Below are 27,237 nucleotides of genomic sequence, written 5' to 3' on the forward strand. Positions count from 1 at the left end.
GGCAAAGCGCCCCGAGCGCTCCCGCAGCGGCGGTGTCTGGGACGGGGCGGGAAGTGGGGACGGAAGAACCCGCCCAGCACGAGGAGGCCGTCGGCGAAGCCAAGCAATGGAAGTGGGTGCGAAGGCAGGTTCCCCAGGCGGGCAAAGCAGGGTGGCAGAGGCGGAGGGCAGTGAGGGGGAGGCCTGCGAGCCCCGGCCTCAGGGAGACAGAGCTCAGCTCTGAACTGAGGCGCTGTACCCTCCCGAGACAGGTGCGCCATGCACGGCCCGGGGCGAGCCCCGGTGCCCGAGCCGAGAGCTGTCCTGGGCCCCTGCATCGCCCCGACCCCGCCACGGGCAGCAACCCCCTTACCTTTCGCTGCGGGCGGGGCCGCTGCTCGCCTGGCCCCCGGCTGCTCCAGCCGGGAGCGGCGGGGCCTGCCCGGGGCTCCCCACGGGGCAGGGCGGCCAGGCCGGCCCGGCCCGGCCCGGCCCGGCCCGGCGGCGAGGCGCTCCCGAGGCGCTGGCCGGGGCCGGCGGCGGCGCGGAGCCGAGCGGGGAAGCCCGGGCTCTCCCGGCTCCCCCGGCCGCCGCGGCACCTGTTGCCAGGGAAACCCAGGTGTCTCCTCATCCGCGGCCATCCCCGGCGCGGCGGAGGGGGCGAGGGGCGCTCGCGGCGCGCTGGAGGCGGCGGAAATTTAACAAGCAGGTTTTTCTGCGAGGGGCTGGGAGTGTGTCTTTGGGCAGGTTTTCTCCTACTTTTGGGCACAATAAGCCAGCTCGTCTGTTAAGCTAGGGCCTGTTTCAGACATGAGTAATTGTGATTTGGACAGAAACTGCCAGTCCTTGCGAGCCCAGAGAGGCTCCTGTGTCCTGGCCTTGCAGGACTCCGTGGAACAGGTGCAGAAATCATGAGCGGATTTCCTTTGGCTTTCTGACAGTAGAGAGCGATGTCATTGCATTGACTGGTTCGGCAGCAGTTCTGTCTGTAGCATAAGGGCATGCCAGTGTGGAGGAGAAGATCACAGAAATTACGCTACTCAAAATTTGCCTCCATTCCCTTCTGCTACACGACTATTTTCCTTGCAGTTAACAGCTAATCGGTTCCAGGAATTTGATGGAGGCTGTGTATTAAGGTAACTCTGCAGCTCGTTGGGCTTGCCAGCACCCACTCAGCCTTAAGGCTGACTCTTTGTGCCACTTCTGGCTCTCTCTGACTGAAGACTTCTCCTTTCTTTTGCAGCAGAAAGGGTGGGTCTCTCCATTTGGATCCTTATGGTACTCCTTTATTTCCAAAATCCTGCAGTACTCTGCCTGTAAACTAAAATAGTGCCTTACAATAAAATTAAAAATTAATTTGACAATTTCTGATCATATATTCATTACCATTAATTTTCTTATAAGCACTTGAAATTAACTTTTCCTACCCATGGAGAATTTAGAAATTGTTTTAGAAATATTTCCTGCTTCAAAAAACAAAAATGAGGCATGACTGTATATATTTTGGATATGTTAATAAGCAAGAAATGTATACGATTTTATTAAATTTAATACGTCAAGACCTGACAGACGGATGGATAGCCTCTGCATAGGCCATGTCCTGGCACTGGGAGCTCAGAAGTAGATGTTACAATCCCATATTCTTCTGCCAATAGTACTGGGGAAAACCTGACACTGGGCAACAGTGATTTCTGCCCCATAGGCTTTTTAATCCGATAAAAAGTCACCAGACAGTGGCTGGCACTCCCTAATCCCAGTAAAATCACATCTGATTTCAGCATGTGTACCCTCTCTCCCACATGGCTGGGCTGGAGTCACTTCTGAAGCTCCAAACCAATCCTATCCTAACAAAAACCTGCTTGTAGAGGCACTGCTGCTGTTGTCTTGGAAGGGGAGAAATGCGGTCAAATTAGAGATAAGGATATTTTGTTTCCTGATACATCCTCCTGCAGCAGTTGCTATGGTTTTGCACATTCTGAAGTTGTTTTGCCACATCAGCACTAAAAACTGTCATAAAACATCAAAGGCATCAGCTGAACAAGAGGCAACTCGGTGCCCGTGCTATGAGCTCATTTCATTTTCTGTGTCAAGAGATGCCACAGGTAGTTTTCAGAGTCTATCAGATCTTCAGACCCCCTGCACACTGACCCGCAAGGCAAGGTCCTGTACTTTTCCCTTGTTTGAGCAAGACTAAACACTCTTTTGTGAATTAGGACATATGCTGTGTGTAGCATGTGCACTAATAAATGATCAGTAATTCCTTCTTCCTCACTTCTTTGCATAATTATTTCACCTTTCTCATGTGAGAGATGAATCTTCAGTTTAATAAATACCCCTGAGAGCATGAATTGCCTTTCAGTGAGCTTGGGGGCAATCTATCCTCTTCAAGCATTCAACTTACTGATCCAAAAAAGAGAAACTTTATATACTGTTGTGGCAATTATCTTTCCAGGATGTAAGAGTGCTTCTCTTCTTTCTGTTGTTGTTTCTTGACAGGCTTAAAAAAATCACATAGAGAGGGAAACAAAACCAAACTCAAAGTTTTCTCTCAGTGCAGTGAAACTGCAATGGGTATTGTTTATTTGCAGAAATACCTGACATAGCTTAATTCTGAAGAATACAAAAAACAAGAGTAACTTTAGAGATTTTTTTTTCTAATGCTTTTTGGCCATGACTATTGTAAAGTTCATGAAACTTGTGTATGTGTAACGCCAGAGAAATGGGCGTTTTTAAGGTCCCAGTTGGTCACCTTGCATGAACTCACAGTTCATGAAATGAATAAGACCAGGAGTAAAATGAAGATTAAAAGGGGTATGAAAAGAACTGATGGTAGTTTTTGAATATGCTGATTCTTTGTGGCTGGCATTCAGATGACAGCTGACCTTATAAAACCTACCAGGAATAAAGATTTTTACCTGCCATTTTGTCTCGCATACAACAACAGCCCCAAGTCTGAAGTATTTTTAATCAGGTACCTGCAGAACATCACAAGATTTAGATATTTTGGTCTTTTGTCACATGCACTCTTTCATTTTTCTCATAAAAGAAGGATTCAATTAACTGAGTCACAGCAAAGAAACCATGCAGAATTTTATCAGAAGGGTTATATGCAAAAACTATGTGCTACTTCACTGAAAACTGATGGCACCAGTCCAGTAACTAACATATGCTATGGCGACGGTGACACCACATGGGAGTGATGGGCTGGGCTGCAGGGTGAAAGGAAGTGCTAAGCACAGTACACGGTAGACGGAGGGAGCTATTCCAGGTTTATCTTCCTGTGCTATTTTTAAGTTTTTAGATTAAATCTGATCTCGATACAGTCCTTCTTTCCACACATTTGGGAGTCAGCACAGCACACGCACATGGAAAATACTTTCCAGTTACAGCATGAACAAGCTGAGCAGGAGGGACTCACTGCAAGATTACCATCCAAATCACCATCTGCCCGAGGGAAGGGACAGCATGTAGTTGCACTATTCCTGGAGAAAAGAAAGGACCGGGTAGTTACCAAGTCTTCCTTGCTCTCTGCAGAAAGTTGGTACAGCCCACCTCAAGAGGTTTATTCCTGCAGTGGCTTGTTCATGCTGCCAGTGGCTTTAGCAAAGACACAGGTTAACCTCTTCTTGTATCCTTGCCTCAAAGTTTCTTTATTGCAAGCCCACACATTTTGGGGTGTGGAGGAGGGAAACAACAAAAACAGGACTAAGAATGTGGTTCCCTAAAACAGGAGAAAGAGGAGGTAGGATGAGAATATATTTCTCCTTTTACACCTATGGCTTTGTCCTAGCCTACATCTTCTGAGGATGTTCACAGGCCAGCCCCATTTTTTACTGTTTACCATGACACAGTTTCTTCAAGTAACAGAGTACTTAGGATAAATGTCAGACCTGAATTATGGAAAAAGTAGTCTGAACATCTATTCTTTACATAAACAAGGGCTTTTGTAAAAATTATTTGGTCATTTAACAGTGGAATTGGACCATCAAAGAAGAGGAAACTCCTGCGGACTATTTTCTGAAATGAATGATCTGTCTACAAAGACCAGTTCTCAGAGCAAACCCCTAAGATGGTAAAAGGGAAAGGCTGTTTAGTTACTCCGTGTAATCTCTACCATAAGCTCTTATCCCACAGGTGTAAAATAACAACATCTGATCTGAAACCATCCGTAGAGCTGCTAAGTAAACATATAAGAACCCAAAACTGTAAATAAAACTGCTGTCAATTGTAACCTGTTGCCAGTGGAAATGAAGGTGTAGGAAAAGTCAAGAAAAGGTCATTCTGTTCCTCACTTTGCCTCCCAGCTCTCAGCTGCTTTTACTCCAGAAGTAGTCAGACCCCCAAAGCTGTTTATGTTTATGTTAGTTGTTTCATAACATGCTAAGGAGCTGGCCTAAAAGGCACAGGCAGATAGCTTATTCCAGAGAAGCCCCTTCCTGTCCACGTCCATGACACTCCCTAGCTTTCATGGGGGCATAGAGAATTGCTCCTGCAGACCCACCCAGATCAGCAGGATTCCACTTTGCCATGGCACAGACACTGGGGAGCAGCCAGTTACACCAGCAATGCTCTCTTTCCCTGATGTCAGAGAAGCATGAAGAGCTTATAGGTAAACTGAGCACTGAGTCTGACGTTTACAAACCAAGAGCAAGGCTAGGTGAAATGTCTACAAGCATAGAACTTTCATTCACAGTTTTCAAATGTTGTGCTTCACAGAAGTCAAAAGCTCCCACTAGTCCCTCAGGAACCTACATGGGATCAGAAAATAATTTTACCTAGCACAGAAGACAGCTGTTACTGATGTTACTCTGATCAGGTTTGGCACGTTCCTGGAGGTTGGTAGCTCATTGGACAGTATCACCATTATGTTGGGTTTGCTTCTCTGCTATATGGATGCATAATTTAAGATGGTGAGATGAAACTTAGCGCACAGAATTCTACTTGCTTTATTCCTAGTTCAACAATTGCAGTCATTTTATATCTGTATATAGCACTTACTTCATATTGAAATAACTCATGTACCATGTTATATTTCTGCACTGAGCCTCTGCCAGTTTCAAATCAGTCACCTCTGTCAAGTCCCATAGGATAAGAGGGCCTGTAAGACCTATTCAAAATAATTTTTTTACCCTAGATGGCCAAACATGATCTAACTTCCATCACCAACCAGGTGCCAGGGGAAGAGCAACCAATGTGGAGAAAGGCTGTTGGAAATGGTATTCCTGCCTATGTCATACCAGCTGCTGAACTTCTGCTCTTTTGTTATCTGAATCTGCACTTGCAGTGCCTGCCTGGACAGCCTCTTATTTTAATTGCTATTACTTTCAGTGACATTAATCTGGGGGAGGGAACTTAGAGTTAAAGCAGCATATTTTATGTTTATGGAAATGATAATCATGTTCAGAGAGGAGATTAAAAGGGTTCTCGTAATGATGGCAGTGAAGACAGAAGATAGAGCTTTCATTTCCATAAAGCATTAAGCAAACCCTACTTTACTGCCAACACAATCTGCTGCTGGCTCTAACTATTTATGTTTATTTTTATGTATTTATTATGTGTTTGTCCCCTGCTGTCAAGGAGACAGACTTCTGCTCCTTACCTTTCAGGAATGCATTAATCCTGGTGATTGGTTAATATATGGGGAGGGAGCAGAGCAAGGGGAACACGAACTGCAGCAACCTAGTGCAGTGTAAATCCTGGGAAGAAGCTGAACTAGATAGAGATGTTCTTAATCCTGACGATTACAAGCAATGAGAATGCACAGAACTCAAAATAACACTCCTGGATAATAGCAGACTTTTTTGTTTTTTCTCCAAGTGGAAATTTTATTAATGCATCCCAGGTTGGAGTTTTGAGACAACAAAATACAAGTTGATGCAGAGTTAATTCTCATTTCTGTTGCTGGCCCCAAAAAAGCAGGTGTCGTCATGGGCTGTTGGCTGCCTCCTGCCGTGCACAGGGCACAGTGATTAGAACAGCATGAAAAGCCCGGTGAAGCCACCAGAGCTGGCACGGGGCAGTGTGCCTAACAGAAAAGCAGTGGGGGAAGTAGTCTCTTGATGGGTGATGTCGCTGTAAATAAGCCTTAGGTTAGCCCAGAAAAATTCAGTTAAAACCTTACTTTATTCTTGTTTTCTCGGTTGCCAAATTTGCTGAAACTCCACTGGCTGTATGACTAATCATGCCTGTTAGTATTTCCCCCCCTGTGGTGAACCTAAGTAAAGTTACATTCAGAACACTCATTACAAACCCAAAAGCATTGAAGGAAAAGACAAGGAAGGGAATCCTAAATTCTGAAATTCCCCAATCCTGTCCAACTGTACATCTGTCATCTTCTAAACCCTATGAATGCCTTAACTTTTAAATTATTTTTAATAATGTGATAGTTTAATCCTTTCCTTGCTGGTTCATCACAGGGACATCAGTGATCCAATCAGATGTTGTGGGAGGTGAATGGATCAGGTACACAAATGAGCTCTAGTAACAGCAATTTAAATGTCTCCCCCACTCCATACCTCCTCTCCACAGCCTCCATAGCAACCATGTTTTTCAGAATCTTTGTAAAGATTCTCAAAAATTGTGTCTCCAGGGGAAAGTAAACCCCTAAAATCACATTAAAATTCTGAAGCAGGAAAACCAGACAATTCTTGCACAAAGCATAAGAGGGAAACATATCAAAATCTGAACCTCCAAGTCACACATCAGTTCCAATTTTACAGTTTTCAATTCCATCATTGCCAGTTTTCAGCATCATTATAGCCTTGTGATGCTTTTAAATACTAGGAGGGAGGGAGGGCTTTTCAGTGCAGCTCTAGTGAAACCTGTGTCTAATGATTATTTAAAGTAATTTATAACCCATAAAGCATTCACAGCAAGGCCAGTATCGCAGTATCTAGTGATATTTATGAGTTTGCAGGTCCCAGTTCTATTAATATGAATAATATGCAGATTAATAATGAGATAAAAAAGTGGTTATTATTCGTCTTTCATTAAAAATAATAAGTGAGCAATCTGCAACCTACTGACATCTGGAATCATGGTTTGTGTTATCTGCAGATTTTGCTTTGTTTGCAGAGAATGGGTCAAATCATAAGTGGTTTATGGTGCTCTTTAACATACAGCTATGGCATGAATAGGCTGAGAAGACAGATGCCAGGCAAGTCAGCAGTTTACTGATTTGACATTCACTGCATTTGCAAGGTTAACACAACTTCTGTCCTGAACAAAAAAGAAATCAGGGGCTTCTACATTTCCACTGAACCAGATGAATGCTGGTGGTTGCAAGGAATAAGGACACTGCTGTCACACAAGAACCTGCATTATGGCAGAGAAAAAGCCCAAAGGGTAAATATAAAATTCTCTGCTTTCTGAGGCAGCATTTGTGCAAAATGTATGTATGCATAAATACTTCTAAACATTGTTTTATTGCCTTTCATTAGGGAAAAATGTGGTGGTTACAGAAAAGCAAGCATCAAGCTTTCTTTAAAAATAAATTACAGTATCAAGCCTAAATTAGCAAATCTGCAACTGCTCTGTAATACCCTCCTGAACCTAAATGTGTGTTGTAAGAGGTCTTTTATACAGAAAGCAGGCCATGAATTAACACAAAAAGCAAGGAATCTGATATGGAGTAAGGTACTTAAGCCGTGCAGAGGGGAGATTTAAAACCAGGTCTTTGTATACCAGGTAAATAATAACAAATACATCACTAGAGAATCAGGCAAAGCCAGTGGGAAGGCGCCCTTCCTGCATTTATCTCCTCTCTTTTTACAAAGTGCAGCAGCAACACTTTGATTCTATTTTGCTAGAATGTAACTTCTGGCATTGTATGTTGTCCAGTGCCTCTGCTGGCATTTTGTTTTGGATCTCTCTAGATCCACACCACAGCAGCAGCAGCAGCATTACCCTCATGATATAGTGCTGCAATCCCTACAACTGTGTATCATTAGTGGGAAATCATTTTAATACTCTTGTAAACACCATCAGAGAGCCAGGAGACTATTTGTATTTGTTTTACTGTCATAGACTAAACTGCCTTATTCCAACCCTGTCCATCAAATTAGTATTGGACCAGGTTCAAAGCACTCTAAACCTGCCAACTCCAGTCTGGCTTGAACTTTAATAGAACCAGGCAACCATTTTCCAGTGCAGACACTGCAAACATATCAGTTGCAAATACATATATTGATAAGGTGCCTTGGCTCCATCATACAGAAGGCTGCAATCTCCATGGTGGAGGCACAGCACTTTGTTCCAAAGGTTTTGTCACAGGTTTTATACTTCACATTGGCAGAACTTTTCGTTTTCCCCACATGGAGAAAATGTAGGTGTATAAAATATTGGATAATCTTCTTACATAAAACATTTTTATGTAAGAATGCAGTCTATATTTAGTCCAAAGTCTTCCCCTCTGAGGTAACTCTTGGTTTTAACCCAAGAAGAAGGAGAAATCTTGGCAGAGCGTTGAAAGAGATTTTCTGACCTAGTCACTGGAAGAGATAGTATGATTTTTAGATAAAAGTTACACTTTTCTTTCAAAAAGACTGAATATTCAGTTCAGCCCACCACAGTTAACTATAAAACAAAACTCTTAACCAAAACATGTTTGCTGAGAGGGGTTTTCAAGCCTTAGCTGGGTGGGAGGAACAGCAGGTGACCTGGGAGCACAGGTAGCCAGGGAGCTGAAAGCACCATCCCACAGAGGCACCAGGATGAAGTTTGCTCAGTAAAGAGGGGTGGCACTGATAGCTGCAGAGCATTTGTGAGGGTGTAAGGGTGTACTGCAGTAGTGGTGAACCTCAGTCTGCACTTCCAACTCTTCTTTTAGCCACTGCTGCTGGAAGTTTGGAAGGAATCCTCATCTGCCCAGTCAAAGGCCAGGTCTATATTAAAAATATTTGCCAGAAAGAACTGCAGTCACAAGGAACAGGAAGACATGAAGGTGATTAATGCATTTTTTTCAATGCTGAAAAAGCCCTGTGGACAGTTCCCAGAAGCAATGCTGGTAACAAGAGAAATTCTGAGTGACTGCACACGCAAGCACATTTCTTTTAGCCTTCATTTTTGATCTTTTTTGTTCACTTTCTGTCAACAGGAAAGTGTTCAAAGCTAAGCTCCACTGCTTGCAGAAATCAAGATGTTAGCTTGCCTCTCAGCTGCAATCAAAATTTGAATTGTATGTTTAATAAATTGGGGTTGTGATGGTTAGCTACAAGAGCTAACAAAAGTATCTCTTAGGATTTGCATAGCAATCCTATGCAGGGGGAGCTTCCAAGTACAACTATCAAATATTCACAAGTGTTTGTAACCTTTTCACTTGCGTCCAGATGCTCTTCCCTGTACCATGCTGTGCAGGAACTGCCACTAAAATCAGCACAATTCCCAACAGAAAATGCTACTCAGCTTGAGTAAAGGTGACAGAACCGAACCCTTGGAGGGGGAGGATGAGAAAACTCAGTATTAGTTTGAATAATTAATGTATCTGAGAATATCCTAATCTCCTTATGAAGAGAGAGGCAAAATCTAAATACATTATTCATGATGAATTATTCAGTCAGCTGTGTATGAATTATCCTGGGAATATTTCACTGGCTTTTAAAACTTCTTTCTTAGAACAAATAAATCTAGCTTGGGAAAAACATCCCCTTTAGTGGCCAACCACATTTTCAAACTTTCAAATTTTCAGTCTGTCAGCCAAAGATAAATTTGAAATGTTTCCTAGCATTTGTATCTACTGTAGCATCATCTAGGAACCCAAGCAATACATTTGCATCATAGTAGCATCATGTAGGAATCCCAGTAATAGCTTCTTATTATCTTCAGTACAGACAAAGATGTGACTATAATGCTGTTAGACTCAAATGAAAGAGTAAATGTATTCTAACACCATGAGATTTTATAAGACCATAACACCATGAAATTTTATAAATCTAAAATTCTGGAAAGAAGGACTAATTGTTGACTAAACATACAGTTGTATATGCACACCTTCAAGACCACCTCCACAAAAAGTAATGTGTTTTCAATGTCACACCTGCCACATGAAGTGAGACAATTTTTCCTAGGATTCCTTCACTTGGCAGCCCTACTGCCAAAACCTCAGAAGCTTAAGGGATGGATGCATCTATGAATAAACAAGATAGCTGGATTTCAATTTCTCAGCTCTGAAATCTCTTGAGTGCAATATACTTAATTTTTTTTTTTCGCAGAGATTTGTACACTCAAAATTATCAAGGTGGGAGAGGTTTAATATATTCATGTATAACAAGACAAGCCCACTCCAAATTCATCAGAGGAGACATCAGATCAAGCAACTTAAGTTTCTCCATTCTTTGCATCCCTCTATTTTTTTCTTTGGTAGGACAGTTGACAGAAAACCTTGTGTCCCTAGTAGAATATAGAAGGGTAACGCAGCAGATGTCACAGCTTCTCCTTTGCTTATTGTAATGCAATGAAAGGCTTATGAGACAGACTAGTGGGAATGTCAGGTGTTTAAAACTCTTACAGAAAATACCCAAGAGCAAAACCTTAGTACTACAATGCCACAAGAAAAGTTTCACCAAGCTCAAAAAAAAGAAACAAGCTGGAAAAAACTTCATAGCCTTTTAAGCCAAGACAGAACAAGGAAAAAGGGAGGATAAGAACTGACATCACAGATGGAAAATGGAAAACGACTATGACAGATCTCAAGCTTCAGTGAGAAACTCTGCTCTGTCTCAGCAGGGGGACCTTTTGAATCACATTTGTGATTCTTACTTCACTTATTTAAGGTCTATTTTGCTTTAAATCCTGTGTTCATTCCTAGGTATTTTCTCTCTCTTAATTAAACCTTTATATCAGACTTTTATTAAGATAGAAGCAAAGCCTGTATCTTCCTCATTTTCTCAAGGTTATCTTCTGAAATAGGATTGAATTCTTTTAATGGAAAGAGACAGGGGAGAGAACTGCTAAACCTATGGGAAAGTTGTAATTCCACAATTATTTCTAAGAATACAAAAGATTGTTGTATCTTGTATCTGGACAATCCAATTAGCTTAATATCTGGGTATTAAGCAGGCTGCTGATCATGTTGGAGAACTGACCTATTTCAATGGAAAACTGTTGTATTTGCACAGCAGTCTCAGTTCTGCTCAGTAGCCGTTTCTTCAGAATCGTCCTGAAATTAACCATGGGCCATCACTGCTCAAAGAAGGAATGGTAACTTGTTCTTGAAAATCACAGGCACTACAATACCTGTTCACTGACTCGTATGCACCACATCAATATGGCCAGATTTTCATATGGGTATCCCCAGCTGCTGAATTCACAGGTTTGTTTTCTAAACAAGGAATTTGCTAATGGTCTCTGGATCCATAAAATATTTTATCATTTTTACATTTCAGAGCGTGAAAAGTCTTGCTGGCTTGAAAGTGTTCAATAAATACATATCTCAAAAGCAAATTTCCCTCCCCTTTCTCTTTCTTTTTTCATCTTTGAATGACATGGAGTGACACAGCATTACTGAGTGTTATCATAACTTAGAAACTGTGTTTTGGAGGGGGCTTTTTGTCCTGTGCTTGGTTTGCTTCACTAGTTCACTCCACACTTTGGAGTGTTTCAAGCTGCAACCAAGAGCAGAGCCTTGCAAAGCTGGTTCCCCTCTGCCACCCACTGTGAGTGCTTTTCCTGTCAGCAAAGGTGCCAGATCTCTGGACTCCCCAGGATATGACAATCTCCATAGATGCTGCAGCCCCAGTCACAGCTCATCCCCCTAGAGAAGGGATAGAGCCAAACAAAGTTATTGTCTATGCTGGGACAGCACCATACACAGCATAGGGGATTTCTTCTTCCTTGCTTAAGTCTAGTTTATGATGCCTAAAACATCTGCATTTACCTCCACAAGCCCTCCTGATACTCTTTTAATCGGTGACAACAGAAATGGAAATTACAGAGATGTAAATCATCAACAAGAATTAGTTAAGTGTTTGGTAAGGAAAGTTTCACAGTTTCAGAGGTGAGAATTTTTGTGTCACCTTCACGTTTCATTTTCATTCTCAAGCTTTGTGTTGATCTCCTTCTAGACAAGGTAATTGTTGCACAGAAGACCTTTTTAAATCTCAGAGATCTGCATGCTTTAAAAAAAAAATAGAGAGAAAATTTTAAAAATCAGAAAACATAAAATTAAGTGATGTTTGGAAAATAAGTCCTATAGCAACATATCATGCAAAACATTTGACACTCACACATGACATCTTTGTCTAGAAACTGGAGAGACATGGATTTGACAGATTGACCACTTGGTGAATAAAAAATTGGCCAGATGGTTGCACTCAAAGAGTTGTGTCAATGTTTCAGTGTCCAGGTGGAGGCCAGTGACCAGTGGTGTTCCTCAGAAGTCACTACTGGGATCAGCACTGTTTAAAATCTTTGTCAGTAATATTGACAGCAAGTTTGCTGACAATGCCAAGCTGTGTGGTTGTCGACACGCTGGAGGGAAAAGATGTCATCCAGAGGGATCTTGACAGGCTACAGAAGTGGAGCTATGCAAACCTATGAAGTTTAACAAGGCCAAGCGCAAGGTGCTGCACCTGAGTCGGGACAATTCCAAGCACAAACACAGGCTGGGCAGAGAATGGATTGAGAACAGCCCTGAGGAGAAGGACTTGAGGTTAATGGTTGATGAAAAGCTCAACATGACCCGGCAAAGTGCCCTTGCAGCCCAGAAACCAACCACGTCCTGGGCTGCTTCAAAAGCAGTGGGGGCAGCAGGGCCAGGAGGGGATTCTGCCCCTCTACTCTGCTCTGCTCTCAATAAATCCCCCTTGTAGTGCTGCATCCATCTCCGGGCTTCCCAGAACAGGAAGGATACAGACCTGGAATGAATCCAGAGGAGTCTGTGAAGATGATCAGAGGGCTGGAGCACCTCTTCTACAAAGACAGGCTGAGAGAATTGGGCTTGTTCATCCTGGAGAGGCTCTCAGGACAACTTCTAGCAGCTTTCCAGTACCTAAGGGGCTACAAGAAAGCTGGAGGGGAATTTTTCACAGGCACGTGTAGGGATAGGACAAGGGGGAATGGCTTTAAGATGAAAAAGGGTAGGTTTACGTTAGATACTAGCAAGAAATTTTTCGCTGGTGGGTTGGTAAGACACTGGAACAGGTTATCCAGAGAAGCTGTGGATACCCCATTCCTGGAACTGTTCAGGGCCAAGTTGCCTGGAGCTCTGAGCAACTTGGTCTAGTGGAAGGTGCCCTTGGCAGGGAGATTGGAACTACATGATGATTTTCAAGGTCCCTTTCATTCCAAACCATTCTATGACTCCGTGATATTAAGAGGACTACTTATTCAATCTAAAGGTAATAAAATATGTAACTGCCAGAAATAAATAAAGTTAATAACTAAGAATCAAGATCACTTTCTTATGTGGCACTCTTCATAAACACTCTTCATAAACAGACCTCAAAGAGCTTTGTATGGGACATCACTCTCATAAAGACAAAAACCACTTATTTTCTATTATATTAAAAATATCATTTAGCATTTCAGTCCAGAAGGTGACACATCTCCCTGAAAAGGACTTACTTTCTGAAATTTCCTGTACATGGTCATAGATATAAAGTTGGATGAAGAACATTCAGGCAAGGAAAGAAATTGACTCATATGGGAAAGAACTGACCTCGTATGAGGTTACCAGAGCTATTTCTCTTCTTGACCATTTTAGCAGTTCTGTGCAGAAGGCAGTTTAATTGCTCATGCCTTTCATGATATAAAATGTCTTAAGGCATAGAGGTCATCTCTAATTTCCTCCATAAAATAGTTTACCACAGAGTTTTTGCAGGAAGGGATATACCAGAAGATCACTGGCTATTTGGATTACTCATCGGGGTCTGATATTATGGTATGTTTAAAATAATTATGAGAAATTTAAAAATAATGTCCACGTTAACTAGCAAGAAAAAGAAGCTGGGGCTGTAAAATGTGATATTTCCTGCTAAAAGATCCCCAAACTCTTTCATTCGTCCAGTGGAAGCTGCTCGGTGCCTGAACCCTCTCGTGCAGCAGTAGGCAATAAAACTCTCATAAGTGGAGAATTAGCCCAGCCATCAGAGCAGTGTGCTTCTTACCTCTCTCAATTGGCCCTACCTCTGCTTTGAACAGCTCACTTGATAGATAATTCAGCAAATCAGCATGTTACCTCTTCAGTGATTTTATTCATTCTAAGTCAGGACTATACTGCAGGATGAAAACAAATCCTAGGGAAGCCATCAGATCCAGCCAGGCATGGCTGGCTCCTGCGTTGTTCTTCTGCTGCCAGCTGTCATGGCAGAGCTGGATGTGATCAATACCACCTCCCACCAAATGCCAGCATTTGTCATCTCAGTGAAAAGTGACACGGTTCAGAAATTAGAACTGTAGAAGGAAATTCACATAGCAACCAATGAACACCAGTCACAGAACACAAAATCGTATTACAGCCAGTGGCTAACCCACCAGTGCCCACACACTCCAGCTTTGAAGGAAGCCTTATAATTAGAAGAATAGCATTTATTGAGGTGGTATCTGTATCAGGCTTCAGTCCTAAGGGTAGAGATGTCATCTCAAATGTTACCTGAATATCTAGGAAGGTGTGAGATCTTTGGAAGCTTTTAATCATTTTGGAACTCCTTTTAGGCTGAACTTACTGTCTCTGCCTTCTGTTTTCCTTTCCTCCTCAAATTCTTTGATTTATCTGATCCACTTTTTGCTCCAGCTGAAGTCAGTTGGAGTTTCACCTTTGATTTCACAGAGCTTTGGCCTTGCCAATATAAAGGAATTAGTCTTTTCTGATGTGGGTAGTTGGGTGTTAATGGTGTAAGACAAGGGAAAGGCAAAGGTCATGGACAGGAAGACTTGTCTCTCCTGTACACAGATAGATAAAGCAAAACAGAAGGGGAGAACAAGTCAACACTGATAAATGCCAACACTAAAGAGCCATCATATAAGGCTAGATGTTGATGGGGAAAAGGATAGGGTCCCAGATCAAACAAAACAAGCAAACAAACAAAAACACAAAACAAAACAAAAAAGAAAACCACATTTCAGGCCAGTGCCATCACAAGAGACATTACAGTAGTATGTATCAATGAGCTCTGGTGTGGATGGGGGTGCTGCTGCCCCAACTCAAATCCTCTCTATCTCCTGGGAGGGGAAAGACTGCCAACATCTTTGAATCTGTTGGGTTTATGCCACAACATCCACAGAATCTATGTGATTTACTACTGCCCTATGTGCAGTAGTTGTCACAACTACAAGGAGCTTCATTTTCAACTACTCACAGGACTAACACAGTTTTCATGCTAGAGTTTGTGTTTGCCACTGGGGCCCACCCTGTTCACCTGGCCATTTTGCAAAAGTGTCCAAAAGCTGGAAGCAGCACCCTTATGTTAACATCCTGTCTGTATCTCCATTCTTTCACCATAGTACCTGCCACCTTTGCTGGGAAGGATGTCCAAAAAGAGAGAGATTATTTACAAAATAGAAAAGGATTTATAAACAATGAGTCATTCATATTCCCTCTGAGACTGAGGCAAATCTCAACAGCTGAAGAAAGGAACATAAATGCCAATGGAGATGGTTTGGAAGGAACAATAATGTGCATGTTTGAGCCTCCAAATATGACCCTTTGGGATAGCTACCTGTCTACCAGGGATTTTAGGTCCCAAGCCTTAAGCTCATATTACAACAAAGTTAGGAAATGAGCCAGCTCTGTGATTAAAGCTAGGAACAGTGCAGCCCACAATACATTTTTTGAATGAAGCTCAATTTCATATTATACTGAGACTTTTATTATTTTCTGATAAGTATTTTCTGATACACTTTGTAAGAAAATTATGATACTGTCACAAATAGATAGCTCAAGTTCTTGCCTTGCATTTGGACATTTATTAGGGAGTGAAGTCCCTTTTGGGGGGTATTAGTTGTCACAGGTGGATACAGATCAGTGAGGTATAAGACCATTTATTTGTTTGATAGTCTGTAAAAACGTCAGGTAAATTTATCCTAGTATATTAATACTGAGAGATACAAAATGCAGAAGACACAAGGAAAAGGGAGAGGAAGCAGTACAGGAAGAGCTTGAGCCAGGGAATACAGAGGGTAGCTTCCCGTCCTTAAACTGATCCAAGTCAGTGAGGACCACATACAGGTACTTTGATGCAGACACTACTTCTGTTTGGAATGCAAAACAAACCTGTGCATGGCTGAACTCTAATCTGTAGCAAATACAAACTACTGAACCACTACTAAGTGACAGAAGCATTTACTTAGCAGTTTCTCAGACAAATCTTCACTTTGCATGTTGACAGATTCCCTTGTAACAACAGTCTAGAGATTTGCTTGGTTGACTTATTGATTATTGAAAGCAGTGCTTTAATGCTGACTTTCCCAGAAGACCATGCAGCATGTTTGATTTTAACTATCCCTTGCCATTAGTAAGTGTAAATATTCATTTTCAGAATTTAAGCTTATTAGGCACATATCTACGAAAGAATAATGGTTCATGAGAGATGAAAGCAACCGGGGATTTTGTCAGATGAGATCTAATAAAAAAATTAATGTTATAAGCTCTTTGTCTCCATCTGCCATCAAGCAAAATGAGCTTAAAATATTGGCAATGATTAGCCTGGGACCATTCAGGCAATATGTTCTCCGTGGAACAAGGTCCACTTCCTGCAAAGATAGGCACATATATATGTGTGTGTGTACACACACACATATTCTTACATCCATGAATCTGGATCCCTTGTATGATGGGGTAAGTATTTACAGAATCAAAGCTCAAAGGTGCCACAGGCCGAGAGTGCTGCTGCCTTGACAGTGGCTAAACTAAAGGTTAAAATATAGTTTTTCTCTCAATTTTGACTGAGAGTTATTTTTACAGTGAAAAAGGGAATAAATTCAGTTGCGAGGTTTTTTTATACAGCTGTCATGGCTACCTTTTCATGCTAGCAATGCCTTAGCTACAGGGAGAAAGGGTCTGGCCACAGCACTGCCAGGGCAGGTGGCAGGGGCAGGAGGGCAAGTCAGAGCAGGGACCTCTCCCCACAGCCCCATCCCACTGCCCAGAAGTGGCAAGCAGAGCTGGACTGGGGGCTGTGGCCCCAGGCAGGGGAATGGAGCAGCTCCGAGGCCAGCAGGGGTTCAGAATCAGTGTCAGATGTGGGCAGGAGTGGCAGAGCTGCAGAAAGCTCGGACAGTGACCAGCGGTGAGGGCTGAAGATGAAATGCAGCTGAAGCTCCTGAAGGCATCCCAGCCCCAGTGAGGTTTCCTGCAGCCTTCCTCCCACAGCTCTGCCTCTGAGCTCACACTGGGTTTCTCCAGTGCACCCTGCAGCACTGGCCTTGGACATACATCTCAAAATCCTCTGGGGCTCTGTGTTTCTTCAGGACCCCATAAGAAAAGGGCAACACTTTATTTCTTTTAGAAGACACTTTTTCTTCTCTGTGTAAAAAAACCCGTCAGTCATCATGAACAATAGTTCATGGGTTTGGTGATCAGGAGTTATACTTTCCTTTTTGTTTTTGTGGCTGTTATTTGGTTTTTTTCTGAATGAAAGATGTGATTTCTGGTATGCTTTTTGCCTGTTTTGTAGAAAAGGCCTTTAACATCTTCAACTATTGTATTTCTTTGAACTCCAAATAGTGAACAGTATTGAATTGCTGCCATAAAATACGAGTCCCCTAAGGAGACAGACATGATTACCATATTAATATTCCATGTAGTAACAAATATATGAAGTGGTAACTCATTGCTCTGGGAAGAAACACACTCTGATGATTAAAGAAACACATCTGGGAGAAAGGCTGCTATCAACACCAGTAAAAGTGACTGGACATACAGCAAGCAACAAACCACTTGAGGAAAACTTTTATGGATGGGTGGAGACTACAAATATGAAATTAGGCAACTCCCATCCTTCTAGAGTATTCAGTAATAAGAATGACCATAAATGCCCTTCATCTGATATTTGTATTCACAAATGCTATGAAAACCATAACGTAATGCCTCAAGCAGAAATAAATTTTTAAACATCTTTCTCCTTGAGAAGAGACTTCTTGAACAACTTCATATCCCACTTCATGAATGATGGGATTTTGTGGAAAGATGTTGTATTTTTTCCTTTTGGCTCTTAACTCACACATTTCATGTTTCTGCCATTCTTAGTATTGCTTTACTCATCCTATATATGCATTCAGCAATCCCTTATTGCAGCCTTAGAGCTATTTATTAACAAGGATTTTGATCCTGCTCTGGCAAGTTGCTGTTGTGCAGCAGTGAAAGCACATCTTCCCTCCCTCACCCCACAGCAGTGTTGTCTAAGTCCTCCTTTCCACCCTGGCATCGACCTTTTCCACTTCTGTAAGGCTTCCACAACCCACCCTGAGATCAGACAAACTCCAGTGCACTCCCTCTCACACCACACTGTTGTGAACAACCTCTGAACTGCTGACAGGGCCATCTGCAAGCTGTGCACTGGCACAGGTGGCACAAGGGAAGCACCACTAAGGCACCCCCTTATCTTTTAGCAATCTTCTAATGAGCATGTTTCAAAAAGCTTTAGATTCAAAAAACAGAGGCACGAAACACCTTTAGCAGACCTCAACGGAGAGAAGTTTGTGTGTGACAGCCCTCCATATTGTGTCTCAATTATTAGTTTAAACGTAGCCAGGAATATTTCACATTAAGCTTCCAAGTTTGGTGCCCACAAAGGGAATTGCTAAACTGAAATTGCTGAAAGCCATTACAGTGAAAGAATGATGCTTCTCTCTGTCTATATCTTGACATAAGTATATGAAATACATATGAAATGTTTTTCAAAAATACCATAAGCCAGCATCTAGGAAGCCTCTGATAAGGGCAGTCACACACTTTGCAGAAAGAAGGTCTATCTATGTAATTTTTACCTGCTACATTTCTAGAGTGACAATTTTAAACCCTAAAAGATTAAAGATACTTGAAAAAGGCCACCATTTCCTGATAAAGCAGCATTTGAGCTAACAACACTTTTCTTCTAAAGTTGTTAGTGTTATTCTATTGACTTCAGGGCTTCCCACCACTTATCACACTAACTAGCAATTTGCTTTGTTGCAAAGAGGGTGAATCCATCTTTTCTCCATGGTCATAGTGCCTAGGGGAAGTTGCCTAGGCCCAGATCACAGCAGGAAAGATTTGGACTGGATAATAGTGGGAAAACTGTTCTAACAGTAGAGCTCCTAAGTCACTGCAGTGGTAATTCAGGAGGATGTGGACTCTCTCATGCTGGAGATTTGGAAGAACTGGTAAACATTTCCCAATAATTGTGTAAACATATCTATGAGGGGACAGACTAAGGGAGGCTTCTTATTGTCTATGGATTTCTGAGACAGAACATGTCTTAAAGCATTAGACTGAAATAGAAGAGCAGTTTTCCTTTTAGGCTGGTCCCACAAGAAAAGCAATATTCCTGTGCCTCACAGTGCTGCAATGAACTCAGCTGTGAAAGCTGTCAAAACAACGTTCATCCAACTGTGCATACAAAATGCACACTCGGTTACCACCACCAATGTAAGACTAAATGTGTGTTTACCTACAGCCATTCCCCGCCCAGCCTTGCGTTTTTCTGCAGGCATTGACTGATAGGTACAATTATGGTGGCTGCATGCATAATTCAGTGCACAAAGACCGGACTAGGTTCATAATTTTTTTTCCCAAGGAAGCATCAATCTTCTCCTTAGGAAGAGAAAAAACAGGGAAAGGCTGGTTAATAAAAATAGCTAGCTAGCAAGCAAGCAAGCTAGCACCACTAGCCCAAGTGTTTCAATTATAATTCATTCCATTTCAGCTGCAACATTCAAGACATGTCGTGAGCATCACGCAGTGATGTGCATACTCCCACACCCGTTGAAAGTGGATCATATATCAATATACCATATACTATAGTCACTATCTATATTTTGAGTCTCCATTCCTTCATAAAGACTTAACAATTTCACCAGATTCTGTGGAGTTAATCTAGATTTACTTTGGCAGAAAAGTAAAGGAATGTACTCCAGACATGTCTGTTTCACTCAGAAGTAATTTAGTTCTTAGAGAGAAAGGTTTGGCTGAAAAAAGAATAGCAATCCAAAGATTTAAAGTATGTTGGAAAAAAACAGAGCAACCCGTCATAACCAAGCAAGAAATTTTCAGTGACTAATGCCATAATTTGATGGTAGTCATGAATTTATCAGAGAGCTTGGGAGTGTGTCAGAAAAAGATGCTTGACTCACAAATAAACCTCTTTAAGTGATGTCACATTTACAAGCCAAGATGCATAGCCTGCATTTATTCTTGTTAAATGCCAGGCACTTGGTGAGTAAAAAATAATTTGAATTACAAATTTTTCTTTTTTTTATTTTTTTTTAATTAGGCTTCTGGATTGGCCAATCATGTCATATTGTGGAATCTTGAATGGCTGTTTCACTGGCATTTCCTTCCCATGATGCTTCTGAAAAAGCCATTCTTCTATTCTTATTCTTATTTCTAGAAAATCGGGAACTTACTTTGAAACATTTGTTCCTGGACTGATGTTACAGAATCTTAGCTGAAAGTTTTCATCAGTCTTCTCCAGATGATTCATAATCAGCTTAAAAGAAAGAGCTTCTAGTCTTAGACAGGACTAAATCACCCTTCCCAGTCCCAGTGGGCTGAACCCCACCCACCACCTCATAGGATTGTTCCTTCCCAAAGAAGCTGCAAACATCAAAGCAGTCTGATGGCAGCAGTCTGGCAAAGCCCAGAATGACATGGAAGGTTTTCCACTCACATGCTCTGGATTTAGTGTTGAGTCTCTCGATGTACAGAATCATGTCTTGACCCTTGACAGTGATCAATGATTATCCTACAGAGTGTACTATTGGTAATCTCCTTGTTGTTGCTGCAAATGCCAGCAGAGCTCTGCTGCTTTTACAGTCTGTCCATACTCTTGAACTTGTCTTTGAAGACTGTAGTTACACCAGAGCTTGGCTGAATGACTTGGAGTCTGCCACCCACACTCATGACTCTGCAGATCATCTTCATCAGCTGGTATTGCTTCCAGTCTTCATCTGGCTGAACCTATTGATTGATAATTGTATGAATACAGACTTGGGGAGATGTGCAGTGCAACATTTGTGAGGCCTTCAATTCTACTTTTGAACTGAAAATTTTATTTTTTACAAGGCAATGCATTTAATTTGGCAAGGCTTACTTCAACAATATGCATGCATTTTCCAGAGCAAGCAAAAATTAAGCTTCTGTGTCCATATACCAGAATAGGAACTACGTATGGGTTCACTTGAGGCAAACAGTGAGAATGTGTGTGTGCATGTGTGTATGTCTAAGTTCCAAATGTATAGTATTTATCAGCCACGTTATCCATACATTATCAATGGACATCGGAATTCCCAGCCATATTCCAAACAATTTTCACAGTTGATCTTTTATGGGCTAAATTTTCCTCTCCATAAAAATTTCTAGGACTTATGGGTGAAGAGTCTTTAGCACTGTTTTCACCTCTCAGTGTCATGTTGTCACATGAACATTAATTTTAATTGCAGATTTTTTCTCTCTGCTCCATCAAGAAGCAGGTTTGAAAAGAGAATACAGTTACTTTAAGGCATATTGAGGTTTTTAGTGCCCACTGGTGACAGCACAACAAATACCTGTCTGAATATACAGTGATATCCACTGACTGTTGCTTGTCCACTCATCTTACCCTGTATCTCTGCCAAGATTCAAGTGACTATTTTTTGACCTCTAGGGTGAGAAAGGACAGACTAGATCCCCACAGCAGCTGGCTGAGGGATATTGAGGACTGAGGAAGCCAGTGGCAGGAGCCCAGCATACCCACACTAGGTATTTTCTCACTGCAGGGTTGGAAACTGGGAGTTGCTGACATGGTAATGAAGGGAAAAGTGTGATTTTGCATATGAACAGAATCAAAGTTGCTTCTTGATTCTCTGGGCCACTCTTTCTTGCTGTGCATCGTGGCATCACAACTCTTGCACAAACATATGTGCAGATATATAAATATTATATATGATTGAAAATGTATCCACACAGACACGGAGCTAATTTCAAGACCCATAATCAATTGTTAGTAAGGGACAAGGAGTGAAAAAATTCCCAGGTATGACTAAAACTGTTTAAACCCTCAAGTAAAAACTCTCATTAGTATACAATACTCATATTCTACATAGCTCTTGAATATTTCAATTCAAAAATTATCCACATAATTTATTTCATACATCCCCACAGGCTGAGCCTGGGTCCACCAAACAAGGTACTTTCCTGAAGCTTGAAAGCTGTTTAATCTTCTTTTCTGGCCCCTCTGAGATAACTTCTGAATGGACTCTCTAAGCTCCTTATCCTAAAAGGTGACCACAGTGTAAGGCCAGAAGTTCCAGGTTCCCTTCAGAGGATGGACACATGCTGGGCCTGACCAGTTATCTGTAAACACAGATAGATTTCAGCCTGTTGTACAAAAGGATTTGTGTATGCTGGAGCAAATATATATATTAGAAATTTCCTCATGACAATAAGAAATCACTAGGAAATTACCAGGAGGGAGAAGAAGACAAATATTTTTAAACGAGTGGTCTGAACCTGTCCCTTTGTGACTGATTGAAATGAGAATTATGAGGTCTGGATTCAGCCTTTTATTATGAGACGCTGAGGTTCTGCAGTATATTTTTTCCTTTCTTTAATTTAGATCTGTGCAAAAAATTGGCATGAAATACAAATAAATGACAAAGCACTGAGAATTAGGCCATTTGTCTGTAGAACCAGACATAATCCCCAAAATAGCAAAATACAGAAAAATGCATCAAAATGTATTAGTGATGACAGGCCATATATTACACAGGCTGTTAATGCAACTGTAGGTCACTTATCAGTACCAGTGAGTCACAGAAGCCTAACATTAAATGTAAGAAGCAACATACAGAAAAATATTAATTAAAATACCAATTACTGCTAAGTGCAGCATTTTGCTAGATACAATGACAGCTAAAAGACTGGTGAGGTACTCATAATAATGAGCAAAGTAAATATTTCCACCCTCAAGTATATACATATAGACATATATATGTTTATACTGCTTGTAGGAAAGAGCTGAAGAAATATGTAAATCTCTATGAATACATCATTTTAAATGCTACAATAATCTTCCTCATTTCAAAATCCCTCTAAAGAGAGATTTAAAAGCCCCATAGCTGTTGCCTTGTACAGACACCCATCGGTCTGAAGAGCCAGTGGAGTTGCCCAGTTCATGTGGGTTTTCTTTCACTGTACTTCAAACCAACTGTGCCCCTAAATGTCTTCATTTGTCTTCACTTGCCCCAAATGTCTGTTGTCAGCCCAGTGGGGCAGTGGGGCAGCCTGCAGCAGAGACCTCTCCAGCAGCCCTGTCCCCCCCACTCAGAGGTGACCAGCAGAGCCAGGCTGGGGCTGGCCATGGGGACAGGGTACCTCTGGGACCAAGTCAGGGAGACAAGTCTGGGATCAGCAGACAAGATTCATAGGGCTGGGTACAACTGTACCACAGCATGAGGGCTGGAGCTGAAATGCAGCCCCAAAGCCTGAGGATGATTCTTCTCACAGCTGCTTCTGGCCATTCACTTGCTGCTTTCCCAGCATCAAGAGCACAGTTTGCACACGGTGCCAATATCAGAGCAGCCAAACCACTCGTGTTAGAGCACGTGGCAGAGCCTGTCCATGCAACTAGGGTACCTCATATTTTCTTCTGGAAAGTCTCCAGATCCCCAGTTTTACTTGGACAATACAAAACATGAAGGGCTGATGGATGTGGCCCCCAACCTCAACGTCAGAGTGCCACTGAAGAGAAAAGCCATGCTCCAAATTTAGCACAGTGACAGTTTTCTGTCCAATTCTCCTTTGGCATGTTTTCATGAGGCACAGTTTGTTTTAGACACAGATTTAAAACATTGCATCCTCTCCACCTTTAAGCCATATGTGGGAAGGATATTGGCATGTTCACAGTGATTCTGCATTGAGTTCCTGTTAATGTACCTTAGCATGAGAGGTGAGTCAGACCTACTCTTCACACCATTTTCATCTAGAAAGCAGTGACTGTGTTTCTGTGCAGGCCGAAACGTGGGGTCTTACTGGCATAACTCTGCCACAATGACTGCACAATGCAGGAAAGCTGTATGGATGTGACAGGAGGAAATGCTGAGTGTGCTGCTCTCATCAGTGAGGATGTGAACAGAAGTATTTCCTAATGAAGGTTCAAGGGGATTTTTATATCACGTGAATTTTGTGATTATATCACCAGAATTATCACCAGAGTTTTCACCTACTGATACATGTAGGCAGGGCCATAGGTCAGAGCATAAACCTGGTGGGGGATGTTCATGCAGCTCCTGTGCCTCAAGGCATGGCAGGTGGAATCACCTAGACTGAGTCAAAAAGGAGCTTGCAAAAAACATCATCATCCCATGTCTCTCAAAGACAAGCCATCCACTTGGCCTATGAAATTTCAGATCAATATAGCAACTGTTTGAGTAATTATGGCACTGTTTGCTGAGGTGGTAGTAATTTCCCATTACAAGATTTCTGTTCTGATAGATTAGAGGTATTCTGGTCTATCATGGAGCTGAAAGGGTTGTACCCTTTCTGGATAACATTTGTAGCTAGAAGAGAAAAAGGTCATTCATAATTATTTTTCAGGTATACTGGTTTAGCGACTTGTTTGATTTATCACGTGTCCTTTCTGACACAACATGAAATAATAAGAGAGTTAGATGGTCTTTAGAGGAAACAGGCATCCAGCTCATAGAATATATCAATTTCAATAACTCAATTCAAAGGAATACAGCTCCTTTCAATATATTCAGGGATTTGCTCACCAGTTTAGGTTCAGCTGCTTTCAAAATAGATAGAAGAAACCTCCTTGTGTGGTACAACCAGATGCCATTTGCAGAGACTGTGACATATGGTCCTTCAGACGTGGAGATAATCACAGAGGATAATTCTTGAGAGCCCGTTAGGATTCCAGAGTAGCTGTCTCTGCCATGTGGTGCTTGCTGATGTCTAAATATGATAAATTCACTCACTTTATTTTCAAAAACACAGCTGAAAGAGTTTTAAAAGGAGTAGCATGAAAGCAAAAAAGTATCAACCCTAATTACTCGATCAAAGTGAGAAATATATTCCTGATTCCATCCAACTTCAAGGCAAGTTAATGAACTAAATAGAAATCTGCAGCTGAAACTCACTGATATGAGAATAATCTAATTTTCCACAATGAATGCAATAAGAATTTCAAGGGAGCCTACACAAGCTTTTCTTCAATACATGGTTTGGGCAGGCAGTGGGTATACCTCGTTCTTTAATCCATTTCTGCCCCTAAAAAAAAAAAAGAAAAAAAAAAAGAAAAAAAAAAAGAAAAAAAAAAAACCACAACCACCAAAAAAACCCCCAAACAAACGAACAAAAACACCCAAAAAAACCCAAACCTTGAATTCAAGGTAAGAAGCAAAACATTTAAAGTTTATGTTGTTATCACAAGAAGTATTTTAACAATGGGCCTTAACACAGAGGCTGTAAACTACTGGCTTCCCCCAGCACAGGGGTCCAGGCTGGTATTTGATGATATGCTTCTCCCAGTCTGATATTCATCCATTAGCATCGACAAAAATAATTCTCTGGAAGAAAAACATCATAGTAGATGGTTGTGAGCATCTGAAACTGCAGCAGTGCCTACACTGTGCACCTTTACCCTGCACAGAAAAGGGCCAGGGCTGAAGAATTAAACCCTTCTAGCTCACTCCTGCCACCATGCCTGGGCAGGTACTGGGGCAAGGACTGTGCCAAGGACTGGTCCCAAAGGGAGTGTGGGCAAGAGTCCATGGGCTTGGCATGGGCCCACCACATCACTGGACGCATACAGCCACACTTCGTGCCATGAGACTACTGTGGCACAAACCTTACAGAGCACATCAGATCTCAGGCATTTTGAAATAAAACACATGCAATGTAAATGCAACCACTGCTCTGGAGTGAGCCTGCCTTACATTGTGTGGTGCAAGGCACTTTGTGCTCCCCAGTCCTTAACCTGTCAGGCATAATCTGTAAATCACTCCACTGGTCTGAGATACCTAATGCAAAAAATCAGCTCCACACACCAGGATCGACAGAGTTAGAAGTTTCTTTGGGCATCAGATTACTGCCAAAACAGTCTAGAAAGCTATGAAGGGGCGTGGTGTCATCACTTGAAACACTGAAATAAAGGTTTTAGTGATTATTGCCACAGTAGCTGAAGCATGTTAAAGTCCTACAGACTTCACAGGAAGATGTAGCACATAGGAGGACACACTGACAATATCAGCTGATGAGTCTCTATCTCCCATAATATATTTACTGTCCTATTATTTGGTCTTTCTTCTGATACAAGGAATCCTTTCTGTGTTGTTTTTTTTCTCTGTGCAACACAAGACACACTGGATGGAATAACAGACAGAAGGTGAAAGTCCTTCTGGCCTTAAACACCTGGGAAAGCAATATGTGTCAAAATGGTGCCAAAGTATCCCATAGGTATTTTTAAACCTATACAGTTTGAAAACTGCTGAGTACTCAGCTTACCTGGACAAAGGAGACTAGAATACCCTTTCTGAAGCTAGAATGGGGCCAGCTGTTGACAAACATGCCTTTCTGTGGAGGCACATTCTGTGCATAGTGTGCGACTAATCAGTTTTACTGAGTGTCATTGCTTTGCTCAGGTGTGGGGAGAGTGGTCAGGAGGCCTCTTCACATCCTTTAGATCCAGCACATCCCACTGCAACTGAGGAGTGCAAGAAAATTACTCGAGTCTTGAGTCTCTTATAAGCCTTTCAAACATAGGGATGGGCTGCCCAAGGAGATGTTGGAGTCACCAGCCAAAAACTGCACGCAGCACTCGGTGCCCTGTTGTGGTTGACAAGGTGGGGTTGGTCAAAGGTGGGACTCCGTGATCTTGAAGGTCTTTTCCAAATTAATGATTCTGTGATTCTGTATTGCCTGAGAGGGCAATCAGTTATTCTGTGTGCTTTAGATAAAGCTTGGTGTGCAGACTCTGGAAACCTGTGCTTCAAGACATCAGCCAATAAATGAGGGAAAAAAGACTGTTTCTGATTCATTTGTGAAGATTTAACTGCTCACAAGCTCCTCTGTGCCACAAGGCAGCAGCAAATTGGCATTATCAGCCTTGGGAATATGAATTTTGTGCATCCCAGAGTAACAGA

General features: G+C 41.9%; 1 protein-coding gene and 1 long non-coding RNA gene across 18 annotated transcripts in view; one reads left to right on the forward strand and one right to left on the reverse strand.

Moving 5' to 3' along the window:
* Positions 1-454, reverse strand: part of LOC148224944 (uncharacterized) — a 412,443-nt gene extending 411,989 nt beyond the window's left edge. For 3 of the 17 annotated variants that reach the window (XR_015801780.1, XM_088160319.1, XM_088160312.1), the window contains exon 1: positions 353-418. The gene's annotated coding sequence lies outside the window, so the exon portion shown is untranslated. Of the gene's footprint in view, positions 1-352 lie in introns of all 17 variants that reach the window. The other 14 variants (XM_088160311.1, XM_088160310.1, XM_088160308.1 and 11 more) reach the window with 10 other exon arrangements.
* Positions 455-689: 235 nt separating this feature from the next.
* On the forward strand, positions 690-2,243 carry LOC148224945 (uncharacterized). Its single transcript, XR_015802001.1, has 2 exons — positions 690-1,115; positions 1,223-2,243. It is a non-coding gene; the product is annotated as an uncharacterized LOC148224945 (long non-coding RNA).
* The last annotated feature ends 24,994 nt before the right edge of the window (positions 2,244-27,237 follow it).

Source organism: Sturnus vulgaris, chromosome 2 (assembly GCF_052056855.1).
Source record: "Sturnus vulgaris isolate bStuVul1 chromosome 2, bStuVul1.hap1, whole genome shotgun sequence".
Classification (NCBI taxonomy): Eukaryota; Metazoa; Chordata; class Aves; order Passeriformes; family Sturnidae; genus Sturnus; species Sturnus vulgaris.